Source organism: Ranitomeya imitator, chromosome 2, assembly GCF_032444005.1.
Source record: "Ranitomeya imitator isolate aRanImi1 chromosome 2, aRanImi1.pri, whole genome shotgun sequence".
Taxonomy (NCBI): Eukaryota; Metazoa; Chordata; class Amphibia; order Anura; family Dendrobatidae; genus Ranitomeya; species Ranitomeya imitator.
In genome coordinates this window covers 662,316,491-662,335,997 of record NC_091283.1, presented here as the reverse complement: position 1 = coordinate 662,335,997, position 19,507 = coordinate 662,316,491, and positions in this window count along the sequence as shown.

The following is a 19,507-nucleotide window of genomic DNA, read 5'->3' as shown; positions in this document are numbered from 1 at the left end:
GCTTTACGCTCTTCGCTCTTCTCACGTCTAAATGCGCATGCACGACTGTAATTGGGGAAGAAGGCATTACCCATTTACGGAGGACAGACAAGAAGTGCCTGGTCGCTTGGAGCATGGGGTTATGGAGAGTCTCCGCACTGTACAACAAAGGATCTAGTCCTAAATGTCAAAGTACAGAGTAGAGGGGTTAAAGCTAGCTCTTCACACCTATGGGTGCCTAACCCTTTATGCAAAGAGTGCAAAGAGTTATCTGTATGCCTTAAGCCTAGCCAGCACTTGTGCCCATGCCTTAAGCCTAGCCTGCACTTGTTACCCCTGCCTTGATCCTAGCCAGCACTGCACTTGTGCCCATGCCTTAAGCCTAGCCCGCACTTGTGCCCAGGCCTTAAGCCTAGCCTGCACTTTTGCCCAGGCCTTAAGCCTAGCCTGCACTTGTGCCCAGGCCTTAAACCTAGCTGGCACTTGTGCCCATGCCTTAAGCCTAGCCAGCATTTGTGCCCCCTGCCTTGATCCTAGCCAGCACTGCACTTGTGCCCAGGCCTTAAGCCTAGCCCGCACTGCACTTGTGCCCAGGCCTTAAGCCTAGCCCGCACTTGTGCCCAGGCCTTAAGCCTAGCCCGCACTTGTGCCCAGGCCTTAAGCCTAGCCCGCACTTGTGCCCCGGCCTTAAGCCTAGCCTGCACATGTGCCCCAGCCTTAATCCTAGCCCGCACTTGTGCCCCGGCCTTAATCCTAGCCCGCACCTGTGCCCCGGCCTTAAGCCTAGCCCACATCTGTGCCCCGGCCTTAAGCCTAGCTCACACGTGTGCCCCGGCATTAAGCCTAGCCCGCACCTGTGCCCCGGCCTTAAGCCTAGCCCGCACCTGTGCCCCGGCCTTAAGCCTAGCCCGCACCTGTGCCCCGGCCTTAAGCCTTGCCCGCACCTGTGCCCCGGCCTTAAGCCTAGCCCGCACCTGTGCCCAGGCCTTAAGCCTAGACCGCACCTGTGCCCCGGCCTTAAGCCTAGCCCGCACCTGTGCCCCGGCCTTAAGCCTAGCCCGCACCTGTGCCCCGGCCTTAAGCCTAGCCCGCACCTGTGCCCCGGCCTTAAGCCTAGCCCGCACCTGTGCCCCGGCCTTAAGCCTAGCCCGCACCTGTGCCCCGGCCTTAAGGCTAGCCCGCACCTGTGCCCCGGCCTTAAGCCTAGCCCGCACCTGTGCCACGGCCTTACGCCTAGCCTGCAACTGTGCCCCGGCCTTACGCCTAGCCCGCACCTGTGCCCCGGCCTTAAGCCTAGCCCGCACCTGTGCCCCGGCCTTAATCCTAGCCAGCACTTGTGCCCCGGCCTTTAGCCTAGCCCGCACTTGTGCCCCGGCCTTAAGCCTAGCCCGCACTTGTGCCCCGGCCTTAAGCCTAGCCCGCACTTGTGCCCCGGCCTTACGCCTAGCCCGCACTTGTGCCCCGGCCTTACGCCTAGCCCGCACTTGTGCCCCGGCCTTAAGCCTAGCCCGCACTTGTGCCCCGGCCTTAAGCCTAGCCCGCACTTGTGCCCCGGCCTTAAGCCTAGCCCGCACTTGTGCCCCGGCCTTAAGCCTAGCCTGCACTTGTGCCCCGGCCTTAAGCCTAGCCCGCACTTGTGCCCCGGCCTTAAGCCTAGCCCGCACTTGTGCCCCGGCCTTAAGCCTAGCCCACACTTGTGCCCCGGCCTTAAGCCTAGCCCGCACTTGTGCCCCGGCCTTAAGCCTAGCCCGCACTTGTGCCCCGGCCTTAAGCCTAGCCCGCACTTGTGCCCCGGCCTTAAGCCTAGCCCGCACCAGTGCCCCGGCCTTAAGCCTAGCCCCCACCTGTGCCCCGGCCTTAAGCCTAGCCCGCACTTGTGCCCCGGCCTTAAGCCTAGCCCGCACATGTGCCCCAGCCTTAAGCCTAGCCCCCACCTGTGCCCCGGCCTTAAGCCTAGCCCGCACCTGTGCCCCGGCCTTAAGCCTAGCCCGCACCAGTGCCCCGGCCTTAAGCCTAGCCCGCACTTGTGCCCAGGCCTTAAGCCTAGAAGGCACTTGTGCCCATGCCTTAAGCCTAGCCAGAATTTGTGCCCCCTGCCTTATTCCTAGCCCGCACTTGTGCCCCTGCCTTATGCCTAGTCCGCACTTGTGCCCCTGCCTTATGCCTAGCCAGCACTGCACTGGTGCCCAGGCCTTAAGCGTAGCCCACACTTGTGCCCCAGCCTTATGCCTAGCCCGCACTTGTGCCCCTGCCTTATGCCTAGCCCGCACTTGTGCCCCTGCCTTATGCCTAGCCCGCACTTGTGCCCCTGCCTTATGCCTAGCCATCACCTGTGCCCCTGCCTTATGCCTAGCCCGCACTTGTGCCCCTGCCTTAAGCCTAGCCCGCACTTGTGCCGCTGCCTTATGTCTAGCCCGCACTTGTGCCCCTGCCTTATGCCTAGCCCGCATTTGTGCCCCAGCCTTATGCCTAGCCCGCACTTGTGCCCCTGCCTTATGCCTAGTCCGCACTTGTGCCCCTGCCTTATGCCTAGTCCGCACTTGTGCCCCTGCCTTATGCCTAGTCCGCACTTGTGCCCCTGCCTTATGCCCAGCCCGCACTTGTGCCCCTGCCTTATGCCCAGCCCGCACTTGTGCTCCTGCCTTATGCCCAGCCCGCACTTGTGCCCCTGCCTTATGCCCAGCCCGCACTTGTGCCCCTGCCTTATGCCCAGCCCGCACTTCTGCCCCTGCCTTATGCCCAGCCCGCACTTGTGCCCCTGCCTTATGCCTAGCCCGCACTTGTGCCCCTGCCTTATCCCTAGCCTGCACTTGTTCCCCTGCCTTATGCCTAGCCCGCACTTGTTCCCCTGCCTTATGCCTAGCCCGCACTTGTGCCCCTGCCTTATGCCTAGCCCGCACTTGTGCCCCTGCCTTATGCCTAGCCCGCACTTGTGCCCCTGCCTTATGCCTAGCCCGCACTTGTGCCCCTGCCTTATGCCTAGCCCGCACTTGTGCCCCTGCCTTATGCCTAGCCCGCACTTGTGCCCCTACCTTATGCCTAGCCCGCACTTGTGCCCTTTCCTTATGCCTAGCCAGCACTGCACTGGTGCCCAGGCCTTAAGTCTAGCCCGCACTTGTGCCCCAGCCTTATGCCTAGCCCGCACTTGTGCCCCTGCCTTATGCCTAGCCCGCACTTGTGGCCCTTCCCTTATGCCTAGCCATCACTTGTGCCCCTGCCTTATGCCTAGCCCGCACTTGTGCCCCTGCCTTATGCCTAGCCCGCACTTGTGCCCCTGCCTTATGCCTAGCCCGCACTTGTGCCCCTGCCTTATGCCTAGCCCGCACTTGTGCCCCTGCCTTATGCCCAGCCCGCACTTGTGCCCCTGCCTTATGCCCAGCCCGCACTTGTGCCCCTGCCTTATGCCCAGCCCGCACTTGTGCCCCTGCCTTATGCCCTGCCCGCACTTGTGCTCCTGCCTTATGCCCAGCCCGCACTTGTGCCCCTGCCTTATGCCCAGCCCGCACTTGTGCCCCTGCCTTATGCCCAGCCCGCACTTGTGCCCCTGCCTTATGCCCAGCCCGCACTTGTGCCCCTGCCTTATGCCTAGCCCGCACTTGTGCCCCTGCCTTATGCCTAGCCCGCACTTGTGCCCCTGCCCTATGCCTAGCCCGCACTTGTGCCCCTGCCTTATGCCTAGCCCGCACTTGTGCCCCTGCCTTATGCCTAGCCCGCACTTGTGCTCCTGCCTTATGCCTAGCCCGCACTTGTGCCCCTGCCTTATGCCTAGCCCGCACTTGTGCCCCTGCCTTATGCCTAGCCCGCACTTGTGCCCCTGCCTTATGCCTAGCCCGCACTTGTGCCCCTGCCTTATGCCTAGCCAGCACTTGTGCCCCTGCCTTATGCCTAGCCAGCACTTGTACCCCTGCCTTATGCCTAGCCAGCATTTTTGAGCCCCTTGCATTATTGTTTTTTTGCCTTTAGCTTCATGTTGGATATGCACACAGGGCAGGCTTTACGCTCTTCGCTCTTGTCCCGTCTAAATGCACATGCACAACTGTAATTGGGGACGAAGGCATTACCCATTTACGGAGGACAGACAAGATGTGCCTGGGTCGCTTGGAGCATGGGGGTTATGGAGTGGCTCCACACTGTACAACAAAGGATCTATTTCTAAATGTCCAAGTACAGAGTAGAGGGTTAAAAGCTAGCTCTTCACCCCTAAGGGTGCCTATCCCTTTATGCAAAGAGTGCAAAGAGTTAGCCGTATGCCTTATGTGTAGCCATCACTTGTGCCCCTGCCTTATGCCTAGCCTGCACTTGTGCCCCTGCCTTATGCCTAGCCAGCACTTGTGCCCCTGCCTTATGCCTAGCCAGCACTTGTGCCCCTGCCTTATGCCTAGCCAGCACTTGTGCCCCTGCCATATGCCTACTCAGCACTTGTGCCCCTGCCTTATGCCCAGCCAGCACTTGTGCCCCTGCCTTATGCCTAGCCAGCACTTGTGCCCCTGCCTTATGCCTAGCCAGCACTTGTGCCCCTGCCTTATGCCCAGCCAGCACTTGTGCCCCTGCCTTATGCCTATCCGCACTTATGCCCCTGCCTTATGCCCAGCCAGCACTTGTGCCCCTGCCTTATACCTAGCCAGCACTTGTGCCCCTGCCTTATGCCTAGCCAGCACTTGTGCCCCTGCCTTATGCCCAGCCATCACTTGTGCCCCTGCCTTATGCCTATCCGCACCTGTGCCCCTGCCTTCTGCCTAGCCAGCACTTTTGCCCATGCCTTATGCCTAGCCAGCACTTGTGCCCCTGCCTTACGCCTAGCCAGCACTTGTGACCCTGCCTTATGCCTAGCCAGCACTTGTGCCCCTGCCTTATGCCTAGCCAGCACATGTGCCCCTGCCTTATGCCTAGCCAGCACTTGTGCCCCTGCCAAATGCCTAGCCCGCACTTGTGCCCCTGCCTTAAGCCTAGCCCGCACTTGTGCCCCTGCCTTACGCCTAGCCCGCACTTGTGCCCCTACCTTACGCCTAGCCCGCACTTGTGCCTCTGCCTTACGCCTAGCCCGCACTTGTGCCCCTGCCTTACACCTAGCCCGCACAGGTGCCTCTGCCTTACGCCTAGCCCGCACAGGTGCCTCTGCCTTACGCCTAGCTTGCACTTGTGCCCCTGCCTTACGCCTAGCCAGCACTTGTGCCTCTGCCTTACGCCTAGCCAGCACTTGTGCCCCTGCCTTCTGCCTAGCCAGCACTTGTGCCCCTGCCTTATGCCTAGCCAGCACTTGTGCCCCTGCCTTATGCCTAGCCAGCACTTGCGCCCCTGCCTTATGCCTAGCCAGTACTTGTGCCCGTCTTACGCCTAGCCAGCACTTGTGCCCCTGCCTTACGCCTAGCTTGCACTTGTGCCCCTGCCTTACGCCTAGCCAGCACTTGTGCCCCTGCCTTACGCCTAGCCAGCACTTGTGCCCCTGCCTTATGCCTAGTCAGCACGTGTGCCCCTGCCTTATGCCCAGCCAGCACTTGTGCCCCTGCCTTATGCCTAGCCAGCACTTGTGCCCCTGCCTTATGCCCAGCCAGCACTTGTGCCCCTGCCTTATGCCTATCCGCACTTGTGCCCCTGCCTTATGCCCAGCCAGCACTTGTGCCCCTGCCTTATGCCTATCCGCACTTGTGCCCCTGCCTTATGCCTAGCCAGCACTTGTGCCCCTGCCTTATGCCTAGCCAGCACTTGTGCCCCTGCCTTATGCCCAGCCAGCACTTGTGCCCCTGCCTTATGCCTATCCGCACTTGTGCCTCTGCCTTACGCCTAGCCAGCACTTGTGCCCCTGCCTTATGCCTAGCCAGCACTTGTGCCCCTGCCTTATGCCTAGCCAGCACTTGTGCCCCTGCCTTATGCCCAGCCAGCACTTGTGCCCCTGCCTTATGCCTATCCGCACTTGTGCCCCTGCCTTATGCCCAGCCAGCACTTGTGCCCCTGCCTTATGCCTATCCGCACTTGTGCCCCTGCCTTATGCCTAGCCAGCACTTGTGCCCCTGCCTTATGCCTAGCCAGCACTTGTGCCCCTGCCTTATGCCCAGCCAGCACTTGTGCCCCTGCCTTATGCCTATCCGCACTTGTGCCTCTGCCTTACGCCTAGCCAGCACTTGTGCCCCTGCCTTATGCCTAGCCAGCACTTGTGCCCCTGCCTTATGCCTAGCCAGCACATGTGCCCCTGCCTTATGCCGAGCCAGCACTTGGTCCCCTGCCTTATGCCTAGCCAGCACTTGTGCCCCTGCCTTACGCCTAGCCAGCACTTGTGCCCCTGCCTTACGCCTAGCCCGCACTTGTGCCTCTGCCTTCCGCCTAGCCCGCACTTGTGCCCCTGCCTTACGCCTAGCCCGCACTTTTGCCCCTGCCTTACGCCTAGCCCGCACTTTTGCCCCTGCCTTACGCCTAGCCCACACTTGTGCCCCTGCCTTACGCCTAGCCCGCACTTGTGCCCCTGCCTTACGCCTAGCCCGCACTTGTGCCCCTGCCTTACGCCTAGCCCGCACTTGTGCCCCTGCCTTACGCCTAGCCCGCACTTTTGCCCCTGCCTTACGCCTAGCCCACACTTGTGCCCCTGCCTTACGCCTAGCCAGCACTTGTGCCCCTGCCTTATGCCTAGCCAGCACTTGTGCCCCTGCCTTATGCCTAGCCAGCACATGTGCCCCTGCCTTATGCCTAGCCAGCACTTGTGCCCCTGCCTTATGCCTAGCCCGCACTTGTGCCCCTGCCTTAAGCCTAGCCCGCACTTGTGCCCCTGCCTTACGCCTAGCCCGCACTTGTGCCCCTACCTTACGCCTAGCCCACACTTGTGCCCCTGCCTTACGCCTAGCCAGCACTTGTGCCCCTGCCTTATGCCTAGCCAGCACTTGTGCCCCTGCCTTATGCCTAGCCAGCACATGTGCCCCTGCCTTATGCCTAGCCAGCACTTGAGCCCCTGCCTTATGCCTAGCCCGCACTTGTGCCCCTGCCTTAAGCCTAGCCCGCACTTGTGCCCCTGCCTTACGCCTAGCCCGCACTTGTGCCCCTACCTTACGCCTAGCCCGCACTTGTGCCTCTGCCTTACGCCTAGCCCGCACTTGTGCCCCTGCCTTACGCCTAGCCCGCACAGGTGCCTCTGCCTTACGCCTAGCCGGCACAGGTGCCTCTGCCTTATGCCTAGCCCGCACAGGTGCCTCTGCCTTACGCCTAGCTTGCACTTGTGCCCCTGCCTTACGCCTAGCCAGCACTTGTGCCTCTGCCTTACGCCTAGCCAGCACTTGTGCCCCTGCCTTATGCCTAGCCAGCACGTGTGCCCCTGCCTTATGCCCAGCCAGCACTTGTGCCCCTGCCTTATGCCTAGCCAGCACTTGTGCCCCTGCCTTATGCCCAGCCAGCACTTGTGCCCCTGCCTTATGCCTATCCGCACTTGTGCCCCTGCCTTATGCCCAGCCAGCACTTGTGCCCCTGCCTTATGCCTATCCGCACTTGTGCCCCTGCCTTATGCCTAGCCAGCACTTGTGCCCCTGCCTTATGCCTAGCCAGCACTTGTGCCCCTGCCTTATGCCCAGCCAGCACTTGTGCCCCTGCCTTATGCCTATCCGCACTTGTGCCTCTGCCTTACGCCTAGCCAGCACTTGTGCCCCTGCCTTATGCCTAGCCAGCACTTGTGCCCCTGCCTTATGCCTAGCCAGCACTTGTGCCCCTGCCTTATGCCCAGCCAGCACTTGTGCCCCTGCCTTATGCCTATCCGCACTTGTGCCCCTGCCTTATGCCCAGCCAGCACTTGTGCCCCTGCCTTATGCCTATCCGCACTTGTGCCCCTGCCTTATGCCTAGCCAGCACTTGTGCCCCTGCCTTATGCCTAGCCAGCACTTGTGCCCCTGCCTTATGCCCAGCCAGCACTTGTGCCCCTGCCTTATGCCTATCCGCACTTGTGCCTCTGCCTTACGCCTAGCCAGCACTTGTGCCCCTGCCTTATGCCTAGCCAGCACTTGTGCCCATGCCTTATGCCTAGCCAGCACATGTGCCCCTGCCTTATGCCTAGCCAGCACTTGGTCCCCTGCCTTATGCCTAGCCAGCACTTGTGCCCCTGCCTTACGCCTAGCCAGCACTTGTGCCCCTGCCTTACGCCTAGCCCGCACTTGTGCCTCTGCCTTCCGCCTAGCCCGCACTTGTGCCCCTGCCTTACGCCTAGCCCGCACTTTTGCCCCTGCCTTACGCCTAGCCCGCACTTTTGCCCCTGCCTTACGCCTAGCCCACACTTGTGCCCCTGCCTTACGCCTAGCCCGCACTTGTGCCCCTGCCTTACGCCTAGCCCGCACTTGTGCCCCTGCCTTACGCCTAGCCCGCACTTGTGCCCCTGCCTTACGCCTAGCCCGCACTTGTGCCCCTGCCTTACGCCTAGCCCGCACTCTTGCCCCTGCCTTACGCCTAGCCCGCACAGGTGCCTCTGCCTTACGCCTAGCTTGCACTTGTGCCCCTGCCTTACGCCTAACTTGCACTTGTGCCCCTGCCTTACGCCTAGCCAGCACTTGTGCCCCTGCCTTACGCCCCTGCCTTACGCCTAGCCCGCACAGGTGCCTCTGCCTTACGCCTAGCCCGCACAGGTGCCTCTGCCTTACGCCTAGCCCGCACAGGTGCCTCTGCCTTACGCCTAGCCTGCACAGGTGCCTCTGCCTTACGCCTAGCCCGCACAGGTGCTTCTGCCTTACGCCTAGCTTGCACTTGTGCCCCTGCCTTACGCCTAGCCAGCACTTGTGCCTCTGCCTTTCGCCTAGCCAGCACTTGTGCCCCTGCCTTATGCCTAGCCAGCACTTGTGCCCCTGCCTTATGCCTAGCCAGCACTTGGTCCCCTGCCTTATGCCTAGCCAGCACTTGTGCCCCTGCCTTAAGCCTAGCCAGCACTTGTGCCCCTGCCTTATGCCTAGCCCGTACATGTGCCCGTCTTAGGCCTAGCCAGTACATGTGCCCCTGCCTTATGCCTAGCCCACTCTTGTGCCCCTGCCTTATGCCTAGCCCGCACTTGTGCCCCTGCCTTATGCCTAGCCCGCACTTGTGCCCCTGCCTTATGCCTAGCCCGCACTTGTGCCCCTGCCTTATGCCTAGCCCGCACTTGTGCCCCTGCCTTATGCCTAGCCCGCACTTGTGCCCCTGCCTTATGCCTAGCCCGCACTTGTGCCCCTTCCTTATGCCTAACACGCACTTGTGCCCCTGCCTTATGCCTAACCCGCACTTGTGCCCCTTCCTTATGCCTAACCCGCACTTGTGCCCCTGCCTTATGCCTAGCCCGCACTTGTGCCCCTGCCTTATGCCTAGCCCGCCCTTGTGCCCCTGCCTTATGCCTAGCCCGCACTTGTGCCCCTGCCTTATGTCTAGCCCGCACTTGTGCCCCTGCCTTATGCCTAGCCCGCACTTGTGCCCCTGCCTTATGCCTAGCCCGCACTTGTGCCCCTGCCTTATGCCTAGCCCGCACTTGTGTCCCTGCCTTATGCCTAGCCCGCACTTGTGCCCCTGCCTTATGCCTAGCCCGCACTTGTGCCCCTGCCTTATGCCTAGCCCGCACTTGTGCCCCTGCCTTATGCCTAGCCTGCACTTGTGCCCCTGCCTTATGCCTAGCCTGCACTTGTGCCCCTGCCTTATGCCTAGCCTGCACTTGTGCCCCTGCCTTATGCCTAGCCAGCACTTTTGAGCCCCTTGCTTTATTGTTTTTTTGTCTTTAGCTTCATGTTGGTTATGCACACAGGGCAGGCTTTACACTTTTCTCTCCTGTCCTGTCTGAATGCACATGCACGACTGTAATTGGGGACGAAGGCATTACCCATTTACGGAGGACAGACAAGATGTGCCTGGTCGCTTGGAGCATGGGGGTTATGGAGTGGCTCCGCACTGTACAACAAAGGATCTAGTTCTAAATGTCCAAGTACAGAGTAGAGGGGTGAAAGCTAGCTCTTCACCCCCAAGGGTGCCTATCCCTTTATGCAAAGAGTGCAAAGTTAGCCGTATGCCTTATGTGTAGCCATCACTTGTGCCCCTGCCTTAAGCCTAGCCAGCACTTGTGCCCCTGCCTTATGCCTAGCCAGCACTTGTGCCCATGCCTTATGCCTAGCCAGCACTTGTGCCCCTGCCTTATGCCTAGCCTGCACTTGTGCCCCTGCCTTATGCCTAGCCTGCACTTGTGCCCCTGCCTTATGCCTAGCCTGCACTTGTGCCCCTGCCTTATGCCTAGCCTGCACTTGTGCGCCTGCCTTATGCCTAGCCTGCACTTGTTCCCCTGCCTTATGCCTAGCCTGCACTTGTGCCCCTGCCTTATGCCTAGCCTGCACTTGTGCCCCTGCCTGACGCCTAGCCTGCACTTGTGCCCCTGCCTTACACCTAGCCCGCACTTGTGCCCCTGCCTTACGCCTAGCCCGCACTTGTGCCCCTGCCTGTCTCGCGTTTGTTAGCATAAAAATCAGTTGAGTGCAATCCTGTAAATGTCAGCCTGCCCTCGGAGCAATGTTCTTCTATCAGGCCGGGCAGATCTGTATTCAGCTGCAATTTGAATGAAATCAGATGGGTGTGAGCAGAAAACATTGGATGCCGTACAGCCCATCAGTGCGACATTTATAAAGATACAATTCTGTAATATGGAAAACTGGAAATGGTCCTGTAAGATGAATAAAAACTGGGCTACACTTGTCCTTTAAAAGGGTATCAACCACTGATGATTCTCAAATTTTAATATTTTACTTTTTTTTAAAGAAAAATGTAGACAATTACCATATACTGTTTATTTGCCACCCTTGTGCAGCATGCCGTAACGACCTGATGCACGCTGCCAGTAATGAAGCATGGTTCAGTGTTCCTCTACTGGGAATTATTCTTGAGTGAGTGACATGAGGAGAGCATCAAATGAAGGTCGTGGTGGAGGTGTACCTTCTCCAAGGAGATGACATAGTTGATCTGTGCCCATTACGTGTCTACATGAAACACGTTCCTCTGGTGCATGCAGTCCACGGGATGTTGTGCACCATATCCTAGGCACGAGCACCGCTGGATAGTGAGGCAAGAACATGTGCAGTCGGTGTTAGATTGGATGGCTGAGAGCGCTTCCAGTTCCTTCCACTTGGTCCACTGCTGAAAGTGCAGTTTTCACCTGAGGACCGTGGGCATCTTTCTACCACCTTACCCCCTTGCAAATTGGCCAAGCAGTATCAGCCCAAAGTCATGAAGCTGTCTCTTCTGATCTTCAGTGTCACCAAGCATCTCCACCCTGTCCCATAGAAGTGTTCATCTCTCCATCACCCAAACCCCATAGAGAAAGGAAATAGCCCACTACGCGCCCACAGGCCCTGGTCCTGAATAACAGCATTTACCAATTCCTGGCCTTTGAAATGCTGCCATTCTAGCTGATGGAGAAAAAACATTTTAAAAAATGATGGTGGTGGCTGTTGCGAAGTATGTGATTCTCATCCACCACTAATGTTTCAAGTTGGCCATCTCTGCCCAGCACACACATGTTGCAACCAAAATCAGGTGTGCACTGTGCAACGCCATCAGTGGCAAGGTCCAGATATCTACCGATTACCGATACGTGGACCAGTAAGTATGGGCAGGGATGTTACATCTCCCTATCTGCACACTGGGTAAATGTGGCAGCTGGGACAGAGGAGGAAGGCGTTCTAGCGCCTGTCCTACATCTATTGTTGGACATTGCTCTGCCCATGTGGCCTACTCCGCTTACTCCATCACCTAGCAGTAAGACTTGCACTAGCAACTTCAACACAGCCAGGGGGAAAAGACAGTAGGCTGTTCTCAAACTCATCATTTTGGGGGACAAGTTCCATACTGCGCAAGAGCTGTGGACGAGGAATAAACGAGACTGATGAGTGGTTGGTGCCGCTGGTGGTGTGCGATAACGGGTGAAATCTGGTAGCAGCTCTAGGCCTAGCTGGTTTGACCACATCCCTTGCCTGGCACATGTGTCAAGTTTGGTGGTGCAAATATTTCTTAAAAATTACCCATATGTGAGAGGTAGTCTGTGGGTCATTCCACATCAAGTGGACCAGTTTTGAAAATCGTCCACACTCGACCTTCTCCGATTTTGCTGAAAATTTATAAGGATGTACATGTATGTTTGAAAAGAGGTTCTTTAAATTTTTAGGGCCAGATCTCAAATACAATGGGCACTGTTGACGTTTCACTGGAGGTTCCACCAATCCTGCGGCTTCAGCGCCTTGCACGACTATCGGCCATGGCTCCTAGGCGATGGGGCTGCCAATTCTCGAAAGACAGCATTATTACAATTCTTCTCGCTCCTCATCCAATCGCCTCCAAGACTTCTCCCGAATATCCCCCATCCTCTGGAACTCTCTGCCCCAACACGTCCGACTATCAACCACAGTCGGATCCTTCAGACGGAACCTGAAAACTCATCTCTTCAGGAAAGCCTACAGCCTGCACTGACACCGCTGCTGCCTCATCACTATCGAAGCTACCGCCTCACCAACACCGTAGCTACCGCCTCACCAACACCGGAGCTACCGCCTCACCAACACCGGAGCTCCTGCAACCCTCAACCTACTGTCTCCTTCCCCATAATCCTGTAGAATGTAAGCCCGCAAGGGCAGGGTCCTCACCCCTCTGTCAGTCCGTCATTGTTAGTTTGTTTACTGTATGTGATATTTGTAACTTGTATGTAATCCCTTCTCATGTACAGCACCATGGAATCAATGGTGCTATATAAATAAATAATAATAATAATTCTTAATAGGATTGTAATACCAATTCTTAGGGAATTGGTTGTGGTATAACCACCATGGACCAACGCAAGGGTTTGAATAGTGCAGTTACTAGTGTTGAGCGATATCGTCCGATACTTGAAAGTATCGGTATCGGATAGTATCGGCCGATACCCGAAAAGTATCGGATATCGCCGATACCGATATCCGATACCAATACAAGTCAATGGGACACCAAGTATCGGAAGGTATCCTCATGGTTCCCAGGGTCTGAAGGAGAGGAAACTCTCCTTCAGGCCCTGGGATCCATATTAAAGTGTAAAATAAAGAATTAAAATAAAAAATATTGTTATATTCACCTCTCCGGCGGCCCCTGGACATCAGCGCGAGGAACCGGCGTCCGGCACGGCTTCTTTGTTCAAAATGAGCGCCTTTAGGACCTGCGGAATAACGTCGCGGCTTCTGATTGGTCGCGTGCCGCCCATGTGACCGCCACGCGACCAATCAGAAGCCGCGACGTCATTCCTCAGGTCCTTAAGGCGATCATTCTAGGAATTTATCTGAGGAATGACGTCGCGGCTTCTGATTGGTCGCGTGGCGGTCACATGGGCGGCACGCGACCAATCAGAAGCCGCGACGTCATTCCGCAGGTCCTAAAGGTGCTCATTTTGAACAAAGAAGCCGTGTCGGATGCCGGTTCCTCGCGCTGATGTCCAGGGGCCGCCGGAGAGGTGAATATAACAATATTTTTTATTTTAATTCTTTATTTTACACTTTCGATACCGATACCCGATATCACAAAAATTTCGGATCTCGGTATCGGAATTCCGATACCGCAAGTATCGGCCGATACCCGATACTTGCGTTATCGGAATGCTCAACACTAGCAGTTACCATTCATTGCGTATTAATAAATAACACCATGTTCAGTGGCATTTTTCATTTCTTAAACTGATAGACTCCAAAAAAAAAACAATGATCCTTGTAGAGAAAAATGTGCTCTTTCTAATGATATCAGAAGTAATATATTTTAGGGGTACCCTTTTTGAGAAATTTGACTGAAAAATAGGTCAAATTCGTTTTTTTTAAGTTTTTCATCATATGTGGGTGTGAATATTTCCACAAATACATATGCTTTGACCGTGATATTGCAGCAATGCAAAGTCATGTAGATGTTTGGTGTCCAGGGCAAAGCACCAGTTACTATTGGTTTTTGGTCTTGAGTTATATATGGGCAAAGTGTGGCATAAATTGTATGTGACGCATTTTTTCAAGCTATTTTGACACAAAATTGCGGCCGAAATATTGTTTTGTCATAGCCGGTAATAATTTTATCGTGTTTAGCAGCAAAAGTTGAGTTAGTATGCCACATTTCAACATCATAGCCAGTATAGAACTCTAAGAAAGGTCAACAGTGCCTATTGTATTTGAGATCTGGCCCTAAAAATTTACAGAACCTCTTTTCAAACATACATGTACATCCTTATAAATTTTCAGCAAAATCGGAGAAGGTCGAGTGGGGACCACTGGTCCACTTGACATGGAATGACCCCTGTGCACGATTATGACGTTCACACCCTGCAGCTGCTCGACGGTCTGCGCTGCAGCGTCACTTCTGCCTTCTCGTTCAGCGCCTCATATGTGACATATCAACAAGGTGGAACTCAAAAGTTGAATACGCTGTATAGGCTGTGCGAGCAGAAGCAATACTGGAGTTTCAGCTGCAACACGTACGGGTGAGTAGCTCTGTGGAACAACACTTCATCATGTCGTGAACACAACAGGGTGGCACTCAAAGTAGCTCACGGGCATCACTGCAGCATGGCAGGGAGGACATAGACCATACACCTCCCACAGAGGACAGTTTGTCTTGGCCTCTGGGCAGCCTGGCATGAATTATTATTTATATAGCACCATTAATTCCATGGTGCTGTACATGAGAAAGGGGTTACATACCAGGTTATAGATATCATTTATAGTGAACAAATTTACGATGACTGACTGGTACAGAGGGGAGAGGACCCTGTCCTTGCGGATTTACATTCTATGGGATAATGGGGAAGAGACAGAAGGTCGGGGGTGCAGCAGCTCAGGTGGTGGTGAGGCGGCAGAATGGTTATTGCAGGCTGTAGGCTTTCCTGAAGAGATGGGTTTTCAGGTTCTGTCTGAAGGATCCGAGGGTGGTGGCTAATCGGACGTGTTGAGGCGTTGAATTCCAGAGGATGGGGGATATTGGGGAGAAATCTTGGAGGCGGTTGTGTGAGGAACGAATAAGTGTGGAGGAGAGTAGGAGGTCTTGGGCCGATTGAAGATTACGTGAGGGAAGATATTGGGAGAATAGTTCAGAGATATAGGGAGGGGACAGGTTGTGGATAGTTTTGTAGATCAGTGTTAGTAGTTTGAACTGGATTCGTTGGGGAATTTGGAGCCAGTGGAGGGGAGGAGAGAGGTGGATTAGCCGGGCAGCAGAGTTCAGGACAGACTGGAGTGGTGCAAGAGAGTTAGGCTACTTTCACACTAGCGTCGGCCCGTCGCAGTGCGTCAGGCCGACGTACCGACGCATCCTGTGATTGTGCCACACAACGGGGGCAGCGGATGCATTATTACAACGCATTCACTGCCCCATTGTGAGTTGCGGGGCGGAGGTGGCAAGAGTTTGGACGTGCGGTTTGATGGACAGGGCAGAGTCGAGAGTTAAGCCGGTGTCACACTCGCGAGTTTTACGGACGTATGAGAGGTGCAGAAAATACGGATTGCACACGGTACAATGATCCTCTATGGCCCAGCTCCTATCTGCCGTATTTTACTGATCCGTATTATACGGTCTTCTACGGCTGTAGAAAATCGCAGAATGCTGCGTTTGTCAGCGTATTGCGCAAAAAAATCGCCAATGAAAGTCTATGGGGGCGAGAAAAATACGGATTACACACGGACCAACAGTGTGACTTGCGAGAAATACGCAGCGGTGTTCTGAGAAAAGCCGGCAATTCAGTGCGGTGTACAGTAAAATCACACTGACAGGTTAGAATACAATAGCTAAAATAAATGTCTATACATAGTATAGGGGTGTATATATATATATATATATATATATATATATATATATACATACACAGTCATGGCCAAAAGTATTAACACCCATGCAATTCTGTCAGATAATACTCAGTTTCTTCCTGAAAATGATTGCATCACAAATTCTTTGGTATTATTATCTTCATTTCATTTGTCTTAAATGAAAAAAACACAAAAGAGAATGAAGCAAAAAGCAAAACATTGATCGTTTCACACAAAACTCCAAAAATGGGCCAGACAAAAGTATTGGCACCCTCAGCCTAATACTTGGTTGCACAACCTTTAGCCAAAATAACTGCGACCGATCGCTTCCGTTAACCATCAATGAGTTTCTTACAATGCTCTGTTGGAATTTGAGACCATTCTTCTTTGGCAAACTGCTCCAGGTCCCTGATATTTGAAGGGTGCCTTCTCCAAACTGCCATTTTTAGATCTCGCCACAGATGTTCTATGGGATTCAGGTCTGGACTCATTGCTGGCCACCTTAGAAGTCTCCAGTGCTTTCTCTCAAACCATTTTCTAGTGCTTTTTGAAGTGTGTTTTGGGTCATTGTCCTGCTGGAAGACCCATGACCTCTGAGGGAGACCCAGCTTTCTCACACTGGGCCCTACATTATGCTGCAAAATTTGTTGGTAGTCTTCAGACTTCATAATGCCATGCACACGGTCAAGCAGTCCAGTGCCAGAGGCAGCAAAGCAACCCCAAAACATCAGGGAACCTCCGCCATGTTTGACTGTAGGGACCGTGTTCTTTTCTTTGAATGCCTCTTTTTTTCTCCTGTAAACTCTATGTTGATGCCTTTGCCCAAAAAGCTCTATTTTTGTCTCATCTGACCAGAGAACATTCTTCCAAAATGTTTTAGGCTTTTTCAGGTTAGTTTTGGCAAACTCCAGCCAGGCTTTTTTATGTCTCGAGGTGAGAAGTGGGGTCTTCCTGGGTATCCTACCATACAGTCCCTTTTCATTCAGACACCGACGGATAGTACGGGTTGACACTGTTGTACCCTCGGACTGCAGGGCAGCTTGAACTTGTTTAGGCTACGTTCACATTAGCGTTCCGCTAATGTGCGTCGCTGTTGCGTCGGCGACGCAGCGGCGACGCGCCCCTATGTTTAACATGGGGGACGCGTGCGTTTTTTTTGTTGCGTTTTCCGACACGTGCGTCGTTTCCGACGCTAGCGTCGGACGCAAGAAAATGCAACAAGTTGCATTTTTCGTGCGTCCGATTTTCGTCAATAAACGACGCACGCGTCTCAAAACGCAGCGTTTTTGCGTGCGTTTGCGCGCGTTTTTTTGTGCGTCGCGTCGCCGACGCAGCGGCGCGCAACGCTAATGTGAACGTAGCCTTAGATGTTAGTCGAGGTTCTTTATCCAACATCCACACAATCTTGCGATGAAATCTCTTGTCAATTTTTCTTTTACGTCCACATCTAGGGAGGTTAGCCACAGTGCCATGGGCTTTAAACTTCTTGATGATACTGCGCACGGTAGACACAGGAACATTCAGGTCTTTGGAGATGGACTTGTAGCCTTGAGATTGCTCATGCTTCCTCACAATTTGGTTTCTCAAGTCCTCAGACAGTTCTTTGGTCTTCTTTCTTTTCTCCATGCTCAATGTGGTACTCACAAGGACACAGGACAGAGGCTGAGTCAACTTTAATCCATGTCAACTGGCTGCAAGTGTGATTTAGTTATTGCCAACACCTGTTAGGTGTCACAGGTAAGTTACAGGTGCTGTTAATTACACAAATTAGAGAAGCATCACATGTTTTTTTGAACGGTGCCAATACTTTTGTCCACCCCCTTTTTTATGTTTGGAGTGGAGTTATATCCAATTTAGCTTTAGAACAATTCTTTTTGCGTTTTTTTCCTTTAAGACAAATTAAATGAAGATAATACCAAATAATTTGTGTTTGCAATCATTTTCATGAAGAAACTGAGTATTATCTGTCTCCGGTGTTTAAGAAAGATATAGCTGAACTGGAGCGGGTGCAGAGAAGAGCGACCAAGGTTATTAGAGGACTGGGGGGTCTGCAATACCAAGATAGGTTATTACACTTGGGGCTATTTAGTTTGGAAAAACGAAGACTAAGGGGTGATCTTATTTTAATGTATAAATATATGAGTGGACAGTATAAAGACCTTTCTGATGATCTTTTTAATCATAGACCTGAAACAGGGACAAGGGGGCATCCTCTGCGTTTGGAGGAAAAAAAGGTTTAAGCATAATAACAGACGCGGATTCTTTACTGTAAGAGCAGTGAGACTATGGAACTCTCTGCCGTATGATGTTGTAATGAGTGATTCATTACTTAAATTTAAGAGGGGACTGGATACCTTTCTGGAAAAGTATAATGTTACAGGGTATATACACTAGAATCCTTGATAGGGCATTGATCCAGGGAACTAGTCTGATTGCCGTATGTGGAGTCGGGAAGGAATTTTTTTCCCCAATGTGGAGCTTACTCTTTGCCACAGTTTTTTTTTCCTTCCTCTGGATCAACATGTTAGGGCATGTTAGGTTAGGCTATGGGTTGAACTAGATGGACTTATAGTCTTCCTTCAAGCTTAATAACTATGTAACTGTGTAACTATGTAGAATTGCAGGGGTGTCAATACTTTTGGCCATGACTGTACACCCCTATACTATGTCAGTGAGACATATATATATATATATATATATTTATTTATTTATATTAATATTTCATGCAGCGCCGGCTTTTCCTATCTCCTTCCCCAACCCGACGTGATATGAGACATGGTTACATACAGTAAACCATCTCATATCCCTTCTTTTATTACATATTCCTCTTTAGTAATGTAAGAAGTGTCTTGGTGTAAAGTTTGGGTGCTCTAGCTATTAAATTAAAGGGTTAAATCGCGGAAAAAATTGGTGTGGGCTCTCGCGCAATTTTCTCCGCCATAGTGGGAAAGCCAGTGACTGAGGGCAGCTATTAACAGCCTGAGGAGGGTCCATGGTTATTGCCCCCCCCCCCGGCTAAAAACATCTGCCCCCAGCCACCCCAGAAAAGGCACATCTGGAAGATGCACCTATTCTGGCACTTAGCCTCTCTCTTCCCACTCCCGTGTAGCGGTGGGATATGGGGTAATGAAGGGTTAATGTCACCTTGCTATTGTAAGGTGACATTAAGCCAGATTAATAATGGAGAGGCGTCAATTACGACACCTATCCATTATTAGTCCAAAAGTATGAAATGGTTAATAAAACACACACACATTATTACAAAGTAATTTAATGAAATAAAGACACAGGGTGTTTTAATATTTTATTATACTCTTAATCCACCTGAAGACCCTTGTCACCTGAAACAAAGTTAAACAAAACAAACAACAATATTCCATACCTTCCGTTGTTCAGTCTTGTCCCACACTGTAAATCCATCTGAAGGGGTTAAATCATTTTACACCCAGGAGCTCTGCTAATGCAGCTGTGCTCGTGGCTGTAAAAACCCAGGGAATGAATGGAATGCAGGGGAATAACCTGTAGTTACCCTGAGTCGCGGTGATGCGCCCTCTGCTGGATGTCCTCATATGAACTGGAGCCTGGGAACTTTTCAGAATAATTTCCCATCCGCGAGGCAGCGGATTTCAGGTGTGGGAGAGAGCGTGATGCCGCTTACCACAATAGATAGATCAGGTAGGGGGGATACGCGAGATGGAGGAAAGATTTTGAGTTTGGTATTGTCTACATTGAGTTTTAGGAAACGAGAGGTGAAGGAGGATATGGCTGATAGA